This window comes from Thermobia domestica, chromosome 6, assembly GCF_964235325.1.
Source record: "Thermobia domestica chromosome 6, izTheDome1.hap1.1, whole genome shotgun sequence".
NCBI classification, from domain to species: Eukaryota; Metazoa; Arthropoda; class Insecta; order Zygentoma; family Lepismatidae; genus Thermobia; species Thermobia domestica.
This window is the reverse complement of record NC_137459.1, coordinates 158243615-158264803: the sequence shown is the minus strand read 5'-3', so window position 1 is coordinate 158264803 and position 21189 is coordinate 158243615.

Here is a 21189-nt window from a genome sequence, read left to right as displayed (position 1 = left end):
TTCTGCATACACTCTATGAGCTCATAGTGCTTCAGTGCGTTAATTGTTTGAATCATCCACCACAATCCCGCTAGGAAGCGTACTTCTAGCGAATGGAGCGCCTTGCTTTGGCAAATGTCATTAGTTGCTGTATATATTTTATGAGGGCATAGTTCTTCAGTGCGTTAATTCTTTGGATCATCCACCACAATCCCGCCAGGTTGCGTACTTCTAGCGAATGGAGCGCCACGCTTTGGCAAGTGTCATTAGTTTCTGCATACACTTTATGAGGGCATAGGTCTTCAGTTTGTTAATTCTTTGGATCATCCACCATAATCCCTCAAGGTAGCTTGCTTGGGTCGAAAGGAGCGCCACGCAGCGGCGAGTCTCATTACTTACTGGACACATACTGTGTGTGAGCATAGTGGTTTAGTGCGTTTATTGTTTTGATCATCCACCACAATCCCTCCGGGTAGCTTGCTTCTAGCGAATGGAGCGGCACGCGATGGTATTTCTCATTACTTTCTGCATACACCTTATGAAATCATAGTGCTTCAGTGCGTTAGTTGTTTGGATCGTCCAATACAAACCCTCTGGGTATCTTCCTTCTAGCGAATGGTCCGCCAAAAGGTGGCAAGTTTCTTTACTTTCTGCATACAATTTATAAGGGCATAGTGCTTCAGTACGTTAATTGTTTGGATCATCCACCACAATCGCTCCGGGTAGATTCCTTCTAGCGAATGGAGCACCACGCAGCGGCGAGTCTCATTACTTACTGGACACATACTGTGTGTGAGCATAGTGTTTTAGTGCGTTTATTGTTTTGATCATCCACCACAATCGAGCCGGGTAGCGTACTTCTAGCGAGTGGAGCGCCACGCGGTGGCAAGTCTCATTACTTTCTGCATACACTCTATAAGGGCATAGTGCTTCAGTGCGTTAGTTGTTTGGATCATCCACCACAATTCCACCGGGTAGCTTGCCTGTAGCAAAAGGAGCGCCACACAGCGGCGAGTCTCATTACTTACTGGACACATACTGTGTGTGAGCATAGTGGTTTAGTGCGTTTATTGTTTTGATCATCCACCACAATCCCGCCGGGTAGAGTACTTCTAGCGAGTGGTGCGCCACGCGGTGGCAATTGTCATTACTTTCTGCATACACCTTATAAGGGCATAGTGCTTCAGTGCTTTAATTGTTTGGATCATCCACCAAAATCCCACCGGGTAGCTTGCTTCCAGAGAATAGAGCGCCACGCTGAGGCTATTCTCATTAATTTCTGCATACACTTTATGAGGGCATATTCCGTCAGTGCGTAAATTGTTGGGATAATCCACCGGGTAGATTCCTTCATGCGAATGGAGCGCCACGCAGCGGTGAGTCTCATTACTTACTGCACACATACTGTGTGTGAGCATAGTGTTTTAGTGCGTTTTTTATTTTGATCATCCAACACAATCCCGCCGGGTACCGTACTTCTAGCGAGTGATGCGACACGCTGTAGCAAGTGTCATTACTTTCTGCATACACTTTATAAGGGCATAGTGCTTCAGTACGTTAATTGTTTGGATCATCCACCAAAATTAAACCCAGTATCTTGCTTCCAGAGAATAGAGCGCCACGCTGTTACTAGTCTTATTAATTTCTGCATACACTTTATGAGGGCATAGTGCTTCAGTGCGTTAATTGTTTGCATCATCCACCACAATACCTCCGGGTAGATTCCTTCTAGCGAATGGAGCGCCACGCAGCGGTGAGTCTCATTACTTATTGGACACATACTGTGTGTGGGCATAATGTTTTAGTGCGTTTATTGTTTTTATCATCCACCACAATCCCGCCGGGTAGCGTACTTCTAGCGATTGGAGCGCCACGCGGTGGGAAGTGTCATTACTTTCTGCATACACTTTATAAGGGCATAGTGCTTCAGTGTGTCAATTGCTTGGATCATCCACCAAAATCCCACCCAGTAGCTTGCTTCCAGCGAATGGAGCGCCACGTAGCGGCGAGTCTCATTAATGTCTGGACACATACTGTGTGTGAGCAAATAGCTTCAGTGCGTTAATTTTTTTGGATCATCCACCACAATCCCTCATGGTAGCTTGCTTCTTGCGAATGGAGTGCCTCCCGGTGGCAAGTCATATTACTTTCTGCATACACTTTAGGAGCTCATAGTGCTTCAGTGCGTTAATTGTTTCGATCATCCACCACAATCCCGCCCGGTAGCGTACTTCTAGGGAGTGGAGGGCCACGCTTTGGCAAGTGTCATTAGTTTCTGAATACACTTTATGAGGGCATAGTTCTTCAGTGCGTTAATTCTTTGGATCTTCCACCACAATCCCTTTGGGTAGCTTGCTTCTTGCGAATGGAGTGGCACGCGGTGGCAGGTCTCATTACATTCTGCATACACTTTATGAGGGCATAGTGCTTCAGTGCGTTAATTGTTTGGACTATCCACCACAATCTCTCCGGGTAGGTTGGTTGTAGCGAATTGAGCGCCACGCAGCGGCGAGTCTCATTACTTACTGGACACATACTGTGTGTGAGCATAGTTGTTTAGTGCGTTTATTGTTTTGATCATCCACCACAATCCCTCCGGATAGATTGTTTCTAGCGAATGGAGCGCCACGCAGCGGCGAGTCTCATTACTTACTGGACACATACTGTGTGTGAGCATAGTGTTTTAGTGCGTTTATTGTTTTGATCATCCACTACAATCTCGCCGGGTAGCGTACTTCTAGCGAGTGGTGCGCCACGCGGTGGCAAATGTAATTTCTTTCTGCATACACTTTATAAGAGCATAGTGCTTCAGTGCGTTAATTGTTTGGATCATCCACCAAAATCCCACCGGGTAGCTTGCTTCCAGAGAATAGAGTGCCCTGCTGTGGCTACTCTCATTAATTTCTGCATACACTTTATGAGGGCATAGTGCTTCAGTGCGTTATTTCTTTGGATCATCCACCACAATCCCTCATGTTGGCTTGCTACTTGCGAATGGAGTGCCACGCGGTGGCAGGTCTCATTACCTTCTGCAAACACTTTATCAGGGGATAGTGCTTCAGTGCGTTTATTGTTTTGATCATCCACCACAATCTCCACAGGTTGCGTACTTCTAGCGAGTGGAGCGCCACGCTTTGGCAAGTGTCATTAGTTTTTGCGTACACTTTATGAGGGCATAGTTCTTCAGTGCGTTAATTCTTTGGATCATCCACCACAATCCCTCATGGTAGCTTGCTTCTTGTGAATGGAGTGCCACGCGCTGGCAGGTCTGATTACCTTCTGCATACACTTTATGAGAACATAGTGCATCAGTGCGTTTATTGTTTTGATCATCCCCCACAATCCCGCCAGGTTGCGTACTTCTAGCGAGTGGGGCGCCACGCTTTGGCAAGTGTCATTAGTTTCTGCATACTCTTTATGAGGGCATAGTTCTTCAGTGCGTTAATTTTTTGGATCATCCACCACAATCCCTCCGGGTATCTTGCTTGTAGCGAATGGAGTGCCACGCGGTGGCAAGTCTCATTACTTTCTGCATACACTTTATGAGGGCATAGTGCTGCAGTGCGTTAATTGTTTGGATCATCCACCACAATCCTTTTGGGTAGCTTGCTTCTTGCGAATGGAGTGGCACGCGGTGGAAGGTCTCCTTACCTTCTGCATACACTTTATGAGGGCATAGTGCTTCAATGCGTTAATTGTTTTGATCATCCACCAAAATGCCACCGTTAGCTTGCTTCCAGAGAATAGAGCGCCACGCTGTGGCTAGTCTCATTAATTTCTGCATACACTTTATGAGGGCATAGTGTTTTAGTGCGTTTATTGTTTTGATCATCCACCACAACCCCGCCGGGTAGAGTACTTCTAGCGAGTGGAGCGCCACGCGTGGGCAAGTCTCATTACTTTCTGCATACACTTTATACGGGAATAGTGCTTCAGTGCGTTAATTGTTTGGATCATCCACCAGAATCCCTCCGGGTAGCTTGCTTCTATCGAATGGTGCGCCAAAAGGTGGCAAGTCTCTTTACCTTCTGCATACACTTTATAAGGGCATAGTGCTTCAGTGCGTTAATTTTTTGGATCATCCACCACAATCCCACCGGGTACCTTGCTTCCAGCGATTGGAGCGCCACGCAGCGGCGAGTCTCATTAATGTCTAGACATACACTGTATGTGAGAAAATAGCTTCAGTGCGTTAGTTTTTTTGATCATCTACCACAAAATCGCCGGGTACCTTGCTTCTGGCAAATGATGCGCCACGCGGTGTAAAGTCTCATTACATTCTGCATGCACTTTATGAGGGCATGGTTCATCAGTGCTTTAATTCTTTGGATCATTCACCACAATCCCTCATTGTAGCTTGCTTCTTGCGAATGGAGTGAAAGCGGTGGCAAGTCTCGTTACTTTCTGCATACACTTTATGAGGGCATAGTTCTTCAGTGCGATAATTCTTTGGATCATCCACCACAATCCCTCATGGTAGCTCTCTTCTTGCGAATGGAGTGCCACGCGGTGGCAAGTCTCATTACTTTCTGCATACACTTTATGAGCTCATAGTGCTTCAGTGCGTTAATTGTTTGGTTCATCCACCAGAATCCCGCCAGGTAGCGTACTTCTAGCGAGTGGAGCGCCACGCAGCGGCGAGTCTCAATACTTACTGGACACATAGTGTGTGTGAGCATAGTGTTTTAGGGCGTTTATTGTTTTGAACATCCACCACAATCCCGCAGGGTAGATTGCTTCTAGCGAATGGAGCGCCACGCAGCGGCGAGTCTCATTAATGTCTGGACACATACTGTGTGAGAGCAAATAGCTTCAGTGCGTTAAATTTTTTTGGATCATCCACTACAATCCCTCATGGTAGCTTGCTTCTAGCGAATGGAGTTCCACGCGGTCTCAAGTCTCATTACTTTCTGAATACACTTTATGAGGGCATATTGCTTCAGTTCGTTAATTGTTTCGATCATCCACCACAATCTCTCCGGGTAGATTGTTTCTAGCGAATGGTGCGCCAAAAGGTGGCAAGTCTCTTTACCTTCTGCATACACTTTATAAGGGCATAGTGCTTTAGTGCGTTAATTGTATGGAACATCCATCACAATCCCTCCGATTAGCTTGCTTCTATCGAACGGTGCGCCAAAAGGTGGCTAGTCTCTTTACCTTCTGCATACAAACTATAAGGGCATAGTGCTTCAGTGCGTTAATTGTTTGGATCATCCACCACAATCCCACCGGGTAGCTTGCTTCCAGCGAATGGAGCGCCACGCTCTTGCTAGTCTAATTAATTTCTGCATACACTTTATGAGGGCATAGTGCCTCAGTGCGTTAATTGTTTGGATCATCCGCCACAATCCCTACGGGTAGCTTTTTTCTAGCGAATGGAACTCCACGCAGCGGTGAGTCTCATTAATGTTTAGACACATATTGTATGTGAGCAAATAGCTTCAGTGCGTTAGTTTTTTTTGGATCATCCACCACAATCCCGCCGGGTACCTTGCTTCTGGCGAATGATGCGCCACGCGGTGTAAAGTCTCATTACATTCTGCATACACTTTATGAGATCATAGTTCTTCAGTGCGTTAATTCTTTGGATCATTCACCACAATCCCTCATGGTAGCTTGCTTCTTGCGAATGGAGTGCCACGCGGTGGCAAGTCTCATTACTTTCTGCATACACTCTATGAGTTCATTGTGCTTCAGTGCGTTAATTGTTTGAATCATCCACCACAATCCCGCTAGGTAGCGTACTTCTAGCGAATGGAGCGCCAAGCTTTGGCAAGTGTCATTAGTTGCTGTATATACTTTATGAGGGCAAAGTTCTTCAGTGCGTTAGTTTTTTTGGATCATCCACCACAATCCCGCCGGGTACCTTGCTTCTGGCGAATGATGCGCCACGCGGTGTAAAGTCTCATTACATTCTGCATACACTTTATGAGATCATAGTTCTTCAGTGCGTTAATTGTTTGGATCATCCACCACAATTCCTTTGGGTAGCTTGTTTCTTGCGAATGGAGTGGCACGTGGTCTCATGTCTCATTACCTAATGCATACACTTTATGAGGGCATAGTGCTTCAGTGCGTTTATTGTTTGGATTATCCACCACAATCCCTCCGGGTATCTTGCTTGTAGCGAATGGAGCGCCACGCAGCTGCGAGTCCCATTACTTACTGGACACATACTGTGTGTGAGCATAGTTTTTTAGTGCGTTTATTGTTTTGATCATCCACCACAATCTTTCCGGGTAGATTGCTTCTAGCGAATGGAGCGCCACGCAGCGGCGACTCTCATTACTTACTGGACACATACTGTGTGTGAGCATAGTGTTTTAGTGTGTTTATTTTTTTGATCATCCACCACAATCCTGCCGCGTAGCGTACTTCTAGCGAGTGGTGTGCCTCGCGTGGCAAGTGTAACTTCTTTCTGCATACACTTTATAAGGGCATAGTGCTTCAGTGCGTTAATTGTTTGGATCATCCAGCACAATCCTTCTGGGTAGCTTGCTTCTAGCGAATGGAGCGCCACGTGGCGGAGAGTCTCTTTACCTTCAAGACACATACTGTGTGATAGCATTGTCCTTCATTGCGTTAATTGTTTGGATCATCCAGCACAATCCTTCTGAGTAGCTTGCTTCTAGCGAATGGAGAGCCTAATAGTGGCAAGTCTCATTTCTTTCTGCATAGACTTTATGATAACATAGTGCTTCAGTACGTTCTTTGTTTGGATCATCCACCACAATCCCTCCGGGTGGCTTGCTTCTAGCGAATGGAGCCACACGCAGCGGCGAGTCTCATTAATTACTGGAGACCCACTGTTTATGAGGCCATAGTGCTTCAGAGCGTTAATTATTTGGATCATCCACCACAATCCTTTCGGGTAGCTCGCTTCTAGCGAATGGAGCCCCAGTTGGTGGCAAGTCTCAATACCTTCTGCATACACTTTATGAGGGCATAGTGCTTCAGTGCGTTAATTGTTTGGATCATCCACCAGAATCCCTCCGGTAGCTTGCTTCTATCGAATGGAGCTAAACGCAGCGGCGAGTCTCATTACTTACTGGACACATACTGTGTGTGAGCATAGTTGTTTAGTGCGTTTATTGTTTTGATCATCCGCCACAATCCCTCCGGATAGATTGTTTCTAGCGAATGGAGCGCCACGCAGCGGCGAGTCTTATTACTTACTGGACACATACTGTGTGTGAGCATAGTGTTTTAGTGCGTTTATTGTTTTGATCACCCACTACAATCTCGCCGGGTAGCGTACTTCTAGCGAGTGGTGCGCCACGCGGTGGCAAATGTAATTTCTTTCTGCATACACGTTATAAGAGCATAGTGCTTCAGTGCGTTAATTGTTTGGATCATCCGCCACAATCTCTCCGGGTATCTTTCTTCTAGCGAATGGAGCGCCACGTAGCGGCGAGTCTCATTAATGTTTGGACTTATACTGTGTGTGAGCAAATAGCTTCAGTGCGTTAATTTTTTTGGATCATCCACCACAATCCCTCATGGTAGCTTGCTTCTTGCGAATGGAGTGACACGCGGTGGCAAGTCTCATTACTTTCTGCATACATTTTATGAGTGCATAGTTCTTCAGTGCGTTAATCTTTGGATCATCCACCACAATCCCTCATGGTAGCTTGCTTCTTGCGAATGGAGTGCCACCCGGTGGCAAGTCTCATTACTTTCTGCATACACTTTATGAGCTCATAGTGCTTCAGTGCGTTAATTATTCCGATCATCCACCACAATCCCGCCCGGTAGCGTACTTGTAGCGAGTGGAGGGCCACGCTTTAGCAAGTGTCATTAGTTTCTGGATACACTTTATGAGGGCATAGTTCTTCAGTGCGTTAATTTTTTGGATCCTCCACCACAATCCCTTTGGGTAGCTTGCTTCTTGCGAATGGAGTGGCACGCGGTGGCAGGTCTCATTACATTCTGCATACACTTTATGAGGGCATAGTGCTTCAGTGCGTTAATTGTTTGGACTATCCACCACAATCTCTCCGGGTAGGTTGGTTGTAGCGATTTGAGCGCCACGCAGCGGCGAGTCTCATTACTTACTGGACACATACTGTGTGTGACCATAGTTGTTTAGTGCGTTTATTGTTTTGATCATCCACCACAATCCCTCCGGATAGATTGTTTCTAGCGAATGGAGCGCCACGCAGCGGCGAGTCTCATTACTTACTGGACACATACTGTGTGTGAGTATAGTGTTTTAGTGCGTTTATTGTTTTCATCATCCACTACAATCTCGCCGGGTAGCGTACTTCTAGCGAGTGGTGCGCCACGCGGTGGCAAATGTAATTTCTTTCTGCATACACTTTATAAGAGCATAGTGCTTCAGTGCGTTAATTGTTTGGATCATCCACCAAAATCCCACCGGATAGCTTGCTTCCAGAGAATAGAGCGCCCTGCTGTGGCTACTCTCATTAATTTCTGCATACACTTTATGAGGGCATAGTGCTTCAGTGCGTTATTTCTTTGGATCATCCAACACAATCCCTCATGTTGGCTTGCTACTTGCGAATGGAGTGCCACGCGGTGGCAGGTCTCATTACCTTCTGCAAACACTTTATCAGGGGATAGTGCTTCAGTGCGTTTATTGTTTTGATCATCCACCACAATCCCCACAGGTTGCGTACTTCTAGCGAGTGGAGCGCCACGCTTTGGCAAGTGTCATTAGTTTCTGCGTACACTTTATGAGGGCATAGTTCTTCAGTGCGTTAATTCTTTGGATCATCCACCACAATCCCTCATGGTAGCTTGCTTCTTGTGAATGGAGTGCCACGCGCTGGCAGGTCTGATTACCTTCTGCATACACTTTATGAGAACATAGTGCATCAGTGCGTTTATTGTTTTGATCATCCACCACAATCCCGCCAGGTTGCGTACTTATAGCGAGTGGGGCGCCACGCTTTGGCAAGTGTCATTAGTTTCTGCATACTCTTTATGAGGGCATAGTTCTTCAATGCGTTAATTTTTTGGATCATCCACCACAATCCCTCCGGGTATCTTGCTTGTAGCGAATGGAGTGCCACGCGGTGGCAAGTCTCATTACTTTCTGCATACACTTTATGAGGGCATAGTGCTGCAGTGCGTTAATTGTTTGGATCATCCACCACAATCCTTTTGGGTAGCTTGCTTCTTGCGAATGGAGTGGCACGCGGTGGGAGGTCTCCTTACCTTCTGCATACACTTTATGAGGGCATAGTGCTTCAATGCGTTAATTGTTTTGATCATCCACCAAAATGCCACCGTTACCTTGCTTCCAGAGAATAGAGCGCCACGCTGTGACTAGTCTCATTAATTTCTGCATACACTTTATGAGGGCATAGTGTTTTAGTGCGTTTATTGTTTTGATCATCCACCACAACCCCGCCGGGTAGAGTACTTCTAGCGAGTGGAGCGCCACGCGTGGGCAAGTCTCATTACTTTCTGCATACACTTTATAGGGGAATAGTGCTTCAGTGCGTTAATTGTTTGGATCATCCACCAGAATCCCTCCGGGTAGCTTGCTTCTATCGAACGGTGCGCCAAAAGGTGGCAAGTCTCTTTACCTTCTGCATACACTTTATAAGGGCATAGTGCTTCAGTGCGTTAATTTTTTGGATCATCCACCACAATCCCACCGGGTAGCTTGCTTCCAGCGATTGGAGCGCCACGCAGAGGCGAGTCTCATTAATGTCTAGACCTATACTGTATGTGAGAAAATAGCTTCAGTGCGTTAGTTTTTTTGATCATCTACCACAAAATCGCCGGGTACAAAATCGCCACGCGGTGTAAAGTCTCATTACATTCTGCATGCACTTTATGAGGGCATGGTTCATCAGTGCTTTAATTCTTTGGATCATTCACCACAATCCCTCATTGTAGCTTGCTTCTTGCGAATGGAGTGAAAGCGGTGGCAAGTCTCGTTCCTTTCTGCATACACTTTATGAGGGCATAGTTCTTCAGTGCGTTAATTCTTTGGATCATCCACCACAATCCCTCATGGTAGCTCTCTTCTTGCGAATAGAGTGCCACGCGGTGGCAAGTCTCATTACTTTCTGCATACACTTTATGAGCTCATAGTGCTTCAGTGCGTTAATTGTTTGGTTCATCCACCAGAATCCCGCCAGGTAGCGTACTTCTAGCGAGTGGATCGCTACGCAGCGGCGAGTCTCAATACTTACTGGACACATACTGTGTGTGAGCATAGTGTTTTAGGGCGTTTATTGTTTTGAACATCCACCACAATCCCGCAGGGTAGATTGCTTCTAGCGAATGGAGCGCCACGCAGCGGCGAGTCTCATTAATGTCTGGACACATACTGTGTGAGAGCAAATAGCTTCAGTGCGTTAAATTTTTTTGGATCATCCACTACAATCCCTCATGGTAGCTTGCTTCTAGCAAATGGAGTTCCACGCGGTATCAAGTCTCATTACTTTCTGAATACACTTTATGAGGGCATAGTGCTTCAGTTCGTTAATTGTTTCGATCATCCACCACAATCTCTCCGGGTAGATTGTTTCTAGCGAATGGTGCGCCAAAAGGTGGCAAGTCTCTTTACCTTCTGCATACACTTTATAAGGGCATAGTGCTTTAGTGCGTTAATTGTATGGATCATCCATCACAATCCCTCCGATTAGCTTGCTTCTATCGAACGGTGCGCCAAAAGGTGGCTAGTCTCTTTACCTTCTGCATACAAACTATAAGGGCATAGTGCTTCAGTGCGTTAATTGTTTGGATCATCCACCACAATCCCACCGGGTAGCTTGCTTCCACCGAATGGAGCGCCACGTTCTTGCTAGTCTAATTAATTTCTGCATACACTTTATGAGGGCATAGTGCCTCAGTGCGTTAATTGTTTGGATCATCCGCCACAATCCCTACGGGTAGCTTTTTTCTAGCGAATGGAACTCCACGCAGCGGCGAGTCTCATTAATGTTTAGACACATATTGTATGTGAGCAAATAGCTTCAGTGCGTTAGTTTTTTTGGATCATCCACCACAATCCCGCCGGGTACCTTGCTTCTGGCGAATGATGCGCCACGCGGTGTAAAGTCTCATTACATTCTGCATACACTTTATGAGGGCATAGTTCTTCAGTGCGTTAATTCTTTGGATCATTCACCACAATCCCTCATGGTAGCTTGCTTCTTGCGAATGGAGTGCCACGCGGTGGCAAGTCTCATTACTTTCTGCATACACTCTATGAGTTCATAGTGCTTCAGTGCGTTAATTGTTTGAATCATCCACCACAATCCCGCTAGGTAGCGTACTTCTAGCGAATGGAGCGCCAAGCTTTGGCAAGTGTCATTAGTTGCTGTATATACTTTATGAGGGCAAAGTTCTTCAGTGCGTTAATTCTTTGGATCATCCACCACAATCCCTCATGGTAGCTTGCTTCTTCCGAATGGAGTGCCACGCGGTGGCAAGTCTTATTACCTTCTGCATACACTTTATGAGGGCATAATGCTTCAGTGCGTTAATTGTTTGGATCATCCACCACAATTCCTTTGGGTAGCTTGTTTCTTGCGAATGGAGTGGCACGTGGTCTCATGTCTCATTACCTAATGCATACACTTTATGAGGGCATAGTGCTTCAGTGCGTTTATTGTTTGGATTATCCACCACAATCCCTCCGGGTATCTTGCTTGTAGCGAATGGAGCGCCACGCAGCTGCGAGTCCCATTACTTACTGGACACATACTGTGTGTGAGCATAGTTTTTTAGTGCGTTTATTGTTTTGATCATCCACCACAATCTTTCCGGGTAGATTGCTTCTAGCGAATGGAGCGCCACGCAGCGGCGACTCTCATTACTTACTGGACACATACTGTGTGTGAGCATAGTGTTTTAGTGTGTTTATTTTTTTGATCATCCACCACAATCCTGCCGCGTAGCGTACTTCTAGCGAGTGGTGTGCCTCGCGTGGCAAGTGTAACTTCTTTCTGCATACACTTTATAAGGGCATAGTCCTTCAGTGCGTTAATTGTTTGGATCAACCAGGTAGCGTACTTCTAGCGAGTGGAGGGCCACCCTTTCGCAAGTGTCATTAGTTTCTACATACACTTTATGAGGGCATAGTTCTTCAGTTTGTTAATTCTTTGGATCATCCACCACAATCCCTTATGGTAGCTTGCTTCTAGCGAATGGAGCGCCACGCAGCGGCGAGACTCATTACTTTCTGGACACATACTGTGTCTGAGAATAGTGCTTCAGTGCGTTAATTATTTGGATCATCCAGCACAATCCTTCTGGGTAGCTTGCTTCTAGCGAATGGAGCGCCACGTGGCGGAGAGTCTCTTTACCTTCAAGACACATACTGTGTGATAGCATTGTCCTTCATTGCGTTAATTGTTTGGATCATCCAGCACAATCCTTCTGGGTAGCTTGCTTCTAGCGAATGGAGAGCCTAATAGTGGCAAGTGCTTAGTGCTTCAGTGCGTTAATTGTTTGGATCATCCACATAAATCCCTCCGGCTGGCTTTCTTCAATCGAATGGAGCGCCACGCGGTAGCAAGTCTCATTACTTTCTGCATATAGTTTATGAGAGCATAGTCCTTCAGGGCGTTAATTGTATAGATCATCCACCACAATCCCTCCGGATAGCTTGTTTCTAGCGAATGGAGCGCCAAGCAGCGGCCAGTCTCATTACTTTATGCTTACACTATATGAGGGCATAGTGTGTCAGTGTGTTAATTTTTTGGATCATCCACCCCAAACCCTTCGGGTAGCTTGCTTTTAGCGAATGTAGCACCACGCAGCGGCGAGTCTCACTACTTTCTGCATACACTTTATGAGGGCATAGTGGTTCAGTCCTTCAATTGTTTGGATCATCCACTAAAATCCCTCTAGGTAGTTTGCTTCTATCGAATGGAGCGCCACGCAGCGGCGAGTCTAATTAATTTCTGCTTACACTATATGAGGGCATAGTGCTTCAGTGCGTTAATTGTATGGATCATCCACCACAATCCCTCCGGATAGCTTGTTTCTAGCGAATGGAGCGCCAAGCAGCGGCCAGTCTCATTACTTTCTGCTTACACTATACGAGGGCATAGTGTGTTAGTGCGTTAATCGTTTGGATCATCCACCCCAAACCCTTCGGGTAGCTTGCTTTTAGCGAATGTAGCACCACGCAGCGGCGAGTCTCATTCCTTTCTGCATACAGTTTATGACGGCATAGTGCTTCAGTGCGTTAATTGTTTGGATCATCAACCAGAATCACTCCGGGTAGCTTGCTTCTACCGAATGGAGAGCCACGCTGTGGTAAGTCTCATTTTTTTCCACACACTTTATCAGAGCATAGTGCTTCAGTGCGTTAATTGTTTGGGTTATAAAATACAATCCCTCCGGGTAACTTGCTTCTAGCGATTGGAGCGCCACGCAGCGGCGAGTCTCATTACCTTCTGCATACTTTTTATGAGGGTATAGTGCTTCAGTGCGTTAATTGTTTGGATCATCCACCACACCCCCTACGGGTAGCTTGCTTCTCGCCAATGGAGCGCCACGCGCTGGCAAGTCTCATCACTTTCTGCATACACTTAATGAGGGCATAGTGGTTCAGTCCCTCAATTGTTTGGATCATCCACTAAAATCCCTCCGGGTAGCTTGTTTCTATCGAATGGAGCGCCACGCGGTCGCAAGTGTCATTACTTTCTGCATACACTTTATGAGGGCATAGTGTTTCAGTGTGTTAATTGATCATCCACCAGAATCCCTCCGGGTTGCTTGCTTCTAGCGAATGGGGTGCAACGAAGCGACGAGTCTCATTACTTTCTGAAAACATACTGTGTGTGAGCATGGTGGTCCAGCGCGTTAATTGTTTGTATCATACACCAAAATCCCTCCGGGTAGCTTGCTTCTATCGAATGGAGCGCCACGTGGTGGCAACTCTCATTGCTTTCTGCATACAGTTTATGAGGACATTGTGCTTCAGTGCGTTTATTGTTTGGATCATCCCCCACAATCCCTCTGGGTAGCTTGCTTCTCGCGAATTGAGAGCCTAACGGTAGCAAGTCTCATTTCTTTCTGCATAGACTTCATGAGGGCATAGTGCTTCAATGCTTTGTTTGTTTTGATCATGCACCACAATCCCTCCGGATATCTTGTTTCTACCGAATGGAGCGCCAAGCAGCGGCCAGTCTCATTACTTTCTGCTTACACTATATGAGGGCATAGTGTGTCAGTGCGTTAATTGTTTGGATCATCTACCCCAAACCCTTCGGGTAGCTTGCTTTTAGCGAATGGAGCGCCACGCAGCGGCGAGTCTCATTACTTTCTGCTTACACTATATGAGGGCATAGTATGTCAGTGCGTTAATTGTTTGGATCATCCACCCCAAACCCTTCGGGTAGCTTGCTTTTAGCGAATGAAGCACCACGCAGCGGCGAGTCTCATTACTTTCTGCATACAGTTTATGACGGCATAGTGCTTCAGTGTGTTAATTGTTTGGATCATCCACCACAATCCCTCCGGGTAGCTTGCTTCTAGCGAATGGAGCGCCACCCAGCGGCGAGTGTCATTAATTTCTGCTGACACTTAATGAGGGCATAGTGTGTCAGTGCGTTAATTGTTTGGATCATCCACCCCAAACCCTTCGGGTAGGTTGCTCTTAGCGAATGTAGCACCACGCAGCGGCGAGTCTATTACTTTCTGCATACAGTTTATGACGGCATAGTGCTTCAGTGCGTTAAATGTTTGGATTATTCACCACAATTGTCCGGGTAGCTTTCTTCTACCGAATGGAGAGCCACGCTGTGACAAGTCTCATTTTTTTGCATACACGTTATCAGGGCATAGTGCTTCAGTGCGTTAATTGTTTGGATCATCCACCAGAATCCGTCCGGGTAGCTTGCTTCTATCGAATGGAGCTAAACGCAGCGGCGAGTCTCAGTACTTTCTGGACACATACTATGTGTGAGCATAGTGCTTCAGTGCGTTAATTGTTTGGATCATCCACCAAAATCCCCCCGGCTGGCTTGCTTGAATCGAACGGAGCGCCACGCGGTAGCAAGTCTCATTACTTTCTGCATACAGTTTATGAGGGCATAGTGCTTCAGTGCGTTAATTGTTTGTATCATCTACCACGATCCCTCGGAGTAGCTTGCTTCTAGCGAATGGAGCGCCACGCAGCGGCGAGACTCATTACTTTCTGGACACATACTGTGTGTGAGAATAGTGCTTCAGTACGTTGTTTGTTTGGATCATCCACCACAATCCCTCCGGGTGACTTGCTTCTAGCGAATGGAGCGCCACGTGGCGGAGAGTCTTTTTACCTTCTAGACACATACTGTGTGATAGCATTGTCCTTCATTGCGTTAATTCTTTGGATCATCCATTACAAACCCTCCGGGTAGCTTGCTTCTAGCGAATTTAGCGCCCCGCGCTGTAAGTCTGATTACTTTCTGCATACAGTTTATGAGGGCATAGTGGTTCAGTCCTTCAATTGTTTGGATCATCCACTAAAATCTCTCCGGGTAGCTTGTTTCTATCGAATGGAGCGTCACGCGGTGGAAAGTCTCGTTACTTTCTGCATACAGTTTATGAGGGCATGGTGCTTCAGTGCGTTAATTGTTTGGATCATCCACCACAATCCCTCCGGGTATTTTCCTATAGCGAATGGAGCGCCAAGCAGCGGTGAGTCTCATTACATTCTGGACACATACTGTGTGTGAGCATAGTGCTTCAGTGCGTTAATTCTTTGGATCATACACCACAAACCCTCCAGGTAGCTCGCTTCTAGCGAATGGAGCGCCAGTTGGCGGCAAGTCTCAATATTTTCTGCATACACTTTATGAGGGCATAATGCTTCAGTGCGTTAATTGTTTGGATCATCCATCACAATCTCTCTGGGTAGATTGATTCTAGCGAATGGAGAGCCACGTAGCTGCTTGTCTCATTACTTTCTGGACAATACTGTGTGTGAGCATAGTGTTTAAGTGCGTTAATTGTTTGGATCATCCACCACAATCTATCCGGGTAGTTCGTTTCTAGCGAATGGAGAGCCACGCGGCGACGAATTTCTTTAATTTCTGGACACATACTGTGTGTGAGCATTGTGTTTCAGTGCGTTAATTCTTTGGATCATACACCACAATCCCTTCGGGTAGCTTGCTTCTATCGAATGGAGCTAAACGCAGCGGCGAGTCTGAGTACTTTCTGGACACATACTATGTGTGAGCATAGTGCTTCAGTGCGTTAATTGTTTGGATCATCCACATAAATCCCTCCGGCTCGCTTGCTTCAATCGAATGGAGCGCCACGCGGTAGCAAGTCTCATTACTTTCTGCATATAGTTTATGAGTGCATAGTCCTTCAGTGCGTTAATTGTATGGATCATCCACCACAATCCCTCCGGATAGCTTGTTTCTAGCGAATGGAGCGCCAAGCAGCGGCCAGTCTCATTACTTTCTGCTTACACTATATGAGGGCATAGTGTGTCAGTGCGTTAATTTTTTGGATCATCCACCCCAAACCCTTCGGGTAGCTTGCTTTTAGCGAATGTAGCACCACGCAGCGGCGAGTCTCATTACTTTCTGCATACACTTTATGAGGGCATAGTGGTTCAGTCCTTCAATTGTTTGGATCATCCACTAAAATCCCTCTAGGTAGCTTGCTTCTATCGAATGGAGCGCCACGCAGCGGCGAGTGTCATTACTTTCTGATAACATACTGTTTGTGGGCAAAGTAGGTCAGCGCGTAATTGTTTGGATCATCCACCACAATCTCTCCGGGTAGCCTGCTTCTAGCGAATGGAGCGCCACGCGGCGGCGAGTCTAATTAATTTCTGCTTACACTATATGAGGGCATAGTGCTTCAGTGGGTTAGTTGTATGGATCATCCAACACAATCCCTCCGGATAGCTTGTTTCTAGCGAATGCAGCGCCAAGCAGCGGCCAGTCTCATTACTTTCTGCTTACACTATACGAGGGCATAGTGTGTTAGTGCGTTAATTGTTTGGATCATCCACCCCAAACCCTTCGGGTAGCTTGCTTTTAGCGCATGTAGCACCACGCAGCGGCGAGTCTCATTCCTTTCTGCATACAGTTTATGACGGCATAGTGCTTCAGTGCGTTAATTGTTTGGATCATCAACCAGAATCACTCCGGGTAGCTTGCTTCTACCGAATGGAGAGCCACGCTGTGGTAAGTCTCATTTTTTTTTCCCACACACTTTATCAGAGCATAGTGCTTCAGTGAGTTAATTGTTTGGGTTATAAAATACAATCCCTCCGGGTAACTTGCTTCTAGCGATTGGAGCGCCACGCAGCGGCGAGTCTCATTACCTTCTGCATACTTTTTATGAGGGTATAGTGCTTCAGTGCGTTAATTGATTGGATCATCCACCACACCCCCTACGGGTACCTTGCTTCTCGCCAATGGAGCGCCACGCGCTGGCAAGTCTCATCACTTTCTGCATACACTTAATGAGGGCATAGTGGTTCAGTCCCTCAATTGTTTGGATCATCCACTAAAATCCCTCCGGGTAGCTTGTTTCTATCGAATGGAGCGCCACGCGGTCGCAAGTGTCATACCTTCTGCATACACTTTATGAGGGCATAGTGTTTCAGTGTGTTAATTGATCATCCACCAGAATTTCTCCGGGTTGCTTGCTTCTAGCGAATGGGGTGCAACGAAACGACCAGTCTCATTACTTTCTGAAAACATACTGTGTGTGAGCATGGTGGTCCAGCGCGTTAATTGTTTGTATCATACACCAAAATCCCTCCGGGTAGCTTGCTTCTATCGAATGGAGCGCCACGTTTTGGCAACTCTCACTGCTTTCTGCATACAGTTTATGAGGACATTGTGCTTCAGTGCGTTTATTGTTTGGATCATCCCCCACAATCCCTCTGGGTAGCTTGCTTCTCGCGAATTGAGAGCCTAACGGTAGCAAGTCTCATTTCTTTCTGCATAGACTTTATGAGGGCATAGTGCTTCAATGCTTTGTTTGTTTTGATCATGCACCACAATCCCTCCGGATATCTTGTTTCTACCGAATGGAGCGCCAAGCAGCGGCCAGTCTCATTCCTTTCTGCTTACACTATATGAGGGCATAGTGTGTCAGTGCGTTAATTGTTTGGATCATCTACCCCAAACCCTTCGGGTAGCTTGCTTTTAGCGAATGGAGCGCCACGCAGCGGCGAGTCTCATTACTTTCTGCTTACACTATATGAGGGCATAGTGTGTCAGTGCGTTAATTGTTAGGATCATCCACCCCAAACCCTTCGGGTAGCTTGCTTTTAGCGAATGAAGCACCACGCAGCGGCGAGTCTCATTACTTTCTGCATACAGTTTATGACGGCATAGTGCTTCAGTGTGTTAATTGTTTGGATCATCCACCACAATCCCTCCGGGTAGCTTGCTTCTAGCGAATGGAGCGCCACCCAGCGGCGAGTGTCATTAATTTCTGCTGACACTTAATGAGGGCATAGTGTGTCAGTGCGTTAATTGTTTGGATCATCCACCCCAAACCCTTCGGGTAGGTTGCTCTTAGCGAATGTAGCACCACGCAGCGGCGAGTCTATTACTTTCTGCATACAGTTTATGACGGCATAGTGCTTCAGTGCGTTAAATGTTTGGATTATTCACCACAATTGTCCGGGTAGCTTTCTTCTACCGAATGGAGAGCCACGCTGTGACAAGTCTCATTTTTTTGCATACACGTTATCAGGGCATAGTGCTTCAGTGCGTTAATTGTTTTGAATATCCACCACAATCCCTCCGGGTAGATTGCTTCTAGCGAATGGAGCGCCACCCAGCGGCGAGTCTCATTACCTTCTGCATACTTTTTATGAGGGTAAAGCGCTTCCGTGCGGTAATTGTTTGGATCATCCACCACACTCCCTCCGGGTAGCATGCTTCTCGCGAATGAAGCGACACGCAGCGGCGAGTCTCATTACTTTCTGATAACATACTGTGTGTGGGCGAAGTGCTTCAGTGCGTTAATTGTTTGGATCATCCACCAAATTCCCCCCGGGTAGCCTGCTTCTAGCGAATGGTGCGCCACGCGGCGGCGAGTCTCATTAATTTCTGCTTACACTATATGAGGGCATAGTGCTTCAGTGCGTTAATTGTTTGGATCATCCACCAAATTCCCCCCGGGTAGCCTGCTTCTAGCGAATGGTGCGCCACGCGGCGGCGAGTCTCATTAATTTCTGCTTACACTTTATGAGGGCATAGTGTGTCAGTGCGTTAATTGTTTGGATCATCCACCCCAAACCCTTCGGGTAGCTTGCTTTTAGCGAATGTAGCACCACGCAGCGGCGAGTCTCATTATTTTCTGCATACAGTTTATGACGGCATAGTGCTTCAGTGCGTTAATTGTTTGGATCATCAACCAGAATCACTCCGGGTAGCTTGCTTCTACCGAATGGAGAGCCACGCTGTGGTAAGTCTCATTTTTTTCCACACACTTTATCAGAGCATAGTGCTTCAGTGCGTTAATTGTTTGGGTCATAAAATACAATCCCTCCGGGTAACTTGCTTCTAGCGAATGGGGTGCAACGAAGCGACGAGTCTCATTACTTTCTGGAAACATACTGTGTGTGAGCATGGTGGTCCAGCGCGTTAATTGTTTGTATCATACACCAAAATCCCTCCGGGTAGCTTGCTTCTATCGAATGGAGCGCCACGTGGTGGCAACTCTCATTGCTTTCTGCATACAGTTTATGAGGACATTGTGCTTCAGTGCGTTTATTGTTTGGATCATCCCCCACAATCCCTCTGGGTAGCTTGCTTCTCGCGAATTGAGAGCCTAACGGTAGCAAGTCTCATTTCTTTCTGCATAGACTTTATGAGGGCATAGTGCTTCAATGCTTTGTTTGTTTTGATCATGCACCACAATCCCTCCGGATATCTTGCTTCTAGCGAATGTAGCGCCAAGCAGCGGCGAGTCTCATTACTTTCTGCTTACACTGTATGAAGGCATAGTGTGTCGGTGCGTAAATTGTTTGGATCATCCACCCCAAACCCTTCGGGTAGCTTGCTTTTAGCGAATGTAGCACCACGCAGCGGCGAGTCTCATTACTTTCTGCATACACTTAATGAGTGCATGGTGGTTCAGTCCTTCAATTGTTTGGATCATCCACTAAAATCCCTCCGGGTAGCTTTCTTCTATCAAATGGAGCGCCACGCGGTGGCAAGTGTCATTACTTTCTGCATACACTTTATGAGGGCATAGTGCTTCAGCGCGTAAATTGTTTGGATCATCCACCACAATCCCTCGGGGTAGCTTCCTTCTAGCGAATGGTGCGCCACGCAGCGGCGAGTGTCATTAATTTCTGATAATATACTGTGTGTGCGCAAAGTAGTACAGTGCGTTAATAGTTTGGATCATCCACCACAATCTCTCCGGGTAGCCTGCTTCTAGTGAATGGAGCGCCACGCGGCGGCGAGTCTCATTAATTTCTGCTTACACTGTATGAGGGCATAGTGTGTCAGTGCGTTAATTGTTTGGATCATCCACCCCAAACCCTTCGGGTAGGTTGCTTTTAGCGAATCGAGCGCCACGCTGCGGCGAGCATCAATACCTTCTGCCTACACTATATGAGGGCATAGTCCTTCAGTGGGTTAATTGTTTGGGTCATAAAATACAATCCCTCGGGGTAGCTTCCTTCTAGCGAATGGAGCGCCACCCAGCGGCGAGTGTCATTAATTTCTGCTTACACTATATGAGGGCATAGTGTGTCAGTGCGTTAATTGTTTGGATCATCCACCCCAAACCCTTCGGGTAGCTTGCTTTTAGCGAATGAAGCACCACTTAGCGGCGAGTCTCATTACTTTCTGCATACAGTTTATGACGGCATAGTGCTTCAGTGCGTTAATTGTTTGGATCATCCACCACAATCCCTCCGGGTAGCTTGCTTCTAGCGAATGGATCGCCACCCAGCGGCGAGTGTCATTAATTTCTGATAACATACTGTGTGTGAGAATAGTGCTTCAGTGAGTTAATTGTTTGGATCATCCACCACAGATTCTCCGGGTAGCTTGTTTCTAGCGAATGGAGCTCCACGCGGTGGCAAATCTCATTACTTTCTGCATACACTTTATTAGGGCATATTGCTTCAGTGCGTTAATTGTTTGGATCATCCACCACAATCTCTCTGGTTAGCTTGCTTCTAGCGAATGGAGCGCCACGCAGCGGCGAGTCTCATTATTTTCTGGACAGATACTGTGTGTGAGAATAGTGCCTCAGTGCGTTAATTGTTTCGATTATCCACCACAATCC